At 42.4% G+C, this 721-nt stretch overlaps 1 protein-coding gene across 1 annotated transcript in view; it reads left to right on the forward strand.

The window, feature by feature from the left end:
- Nucleotides 1-721, forward strand: part of Pspc1 (paraspeckle component 1) — an 87,798-nt gene that overhangs the window by 18,136 nt on the left and 68,941 nt on the right. The gene's annotated exons all lie outside the window — the stretch shown is intronic.

Raw genomic sequence — 721 nt, forward strand, 5'->3', positions numbered from 1 at the left:
GGCTCTGGAGAGATGTGGAGATGGGGCATTCTTGCTAACAACGTGAGTTAAATATCTTTTTGTTCATTTAAATGTGAGTTCTTCCTGTTTTCTTTCTTTTTTTTTTTTTTTGTCTTCTCGGTTGTGGGGGTTGGATTCTGGGCCTGGGCACTCTTTCTGAGCTTTTCAGCTCAAGGTTAGCACTCTATCACTTGAGCCACAGTGCCACTTCCATAAATGTTAGTTCTTGTATCTTTTCTTGTAGTTCCTACTACTGTTTTAACATATGGTAAGTAGGTGTTGTGGCAATATTCAATAAAAATAAGAAGTTTTTGTGTATTACTAGGAATCATATGAAGTAATCTTTTAGGAAATGTTAGCTTTATTGGCGTATAACTCATATATTAAAAAGCACTTCTCTGTGTACGTGCGTATGCTAGGACTGGGGCTTAGCTTTTTCCATTTAAGACTAGCTACAGCCAGGCGCTGGTGGCTCACGCCTGTAATCCTAGCTACTCAGGAGGCTGAGATCTGAGGATCGCGGTTCAAAGCCAGCCCGGGAAGGAGAGACAGTGAGACTCCTATCTCCAATAAACCACCAGAAAACCGGAAGTGGCGCTGTGGCTCAAGTGGTAGAGCGCTCGCCTTGAGCTGAAGAGCTGATGGACAGCTTCCAGGCCCAGAGTTCAAGCCCCACAACCAACAAAAAAAAAAAGAGAAAAAAGAAATTAACATAGGTATG

This window comes from Dipodomys ordii, unplaced genomic scaffold (genome assembly GCF_000151885.1).
Source record: "Dipodomys ordii isolate 6190 unplaced genomic scaffold, Dord_2.0 Scaffold1, whole genome shotgun sequence".
NCBI lineage: Eukaryota > Metazoa > Chordata > Mammalia > Rodentia > Heteromyidae > Dipodomys > Dipodomys ordii.